Raw genomic sequence first — 522 nt, forward strand, 5'->3', positions numbered from 1 at the left:
CACCCGCCGCCGCCGCCGCCGCCGCCGCCGCGCGCGCCCGCCGCCGCCTTACCCTCGGGGGAGGCCACTACGCTCGTGCCCGCGCACGCCGCGCAGCTCTCCCAGTCGCCTCAGCGCCCGGCTGCTCCTCGCCGCCCACACGCCTTCCTGCTGCGGCCGCCCCCCGCGCCCCTCCCCTGCTCGCACGCCTGCGCCCTTTCCGGTCGCGCGGGCCAATGGCATCTCGCCCCTATTACATAAGCGCCAGGGGGCGGGGCCAAGCGGCGACGGCGGCCCCTGCGAGACGGGAACTGCAGGGGACGTCGCCCTCTGTCCCCGGCGCCCCTCCCCTACCGCGTGCTCTATCTAGGCGGCTTCTGCCGGACCTGGGAGCCGCGTGATCCCGGTTCTGCTGGGTGACGGCCCGCGGCGTGTTTCACAAGTCGCTTGCTAGCTCATTCGGGCGGCTGCCAGGCCTCGGCCCCCGCGTCCCTTCTCATTTGCCTCCCGCCTCGCCGGCGCGCTCCTATGCAGCGGCCCGGG

The 522-nt window shown here is 75.7% G+C and overlaps 1 protein-coding gene across 2 annotated transcripts in view; it reads right to left on the reverse strand.

Moving 5' to 3' along the window:
• The window catches only part of ZNF706 (zinc finger protein 706), an 8,972-nt gene extending 8,775 nt beyond the window's left edge, over positions 1 to 197 (reverse strand). For both annotated transcript variants that reach the window (XM_034668384.1, XM_034668386.1), the window contains exon 1: positions 53 to 197. The gene's annotated coding sequence lies outside the window, so the exon portion shown is untranslated. The remainder of the gene's footprint in view (positions 1 to 52) is intronic.
• Positions 198 to 522: the final 325 nt, after the last annotated feature.

The sequence above is a fragment of the Ailuropoda melanoleuca genome, chromosome 9 (genome assembly GCF_002007445.2).
Source record: "Ailuropoda melanoleuca isolate Jingjing chromosome 9, ASM200744v2, whole genome shotgun sequence".
Taxonomy (NCBI): domain Eukaryota; kingdom Metazoa; phylum Chordata; class Mammalia; order Carnivora; family Ursidae; genus Ailuropoda; species Ailuropoda melanoleuca.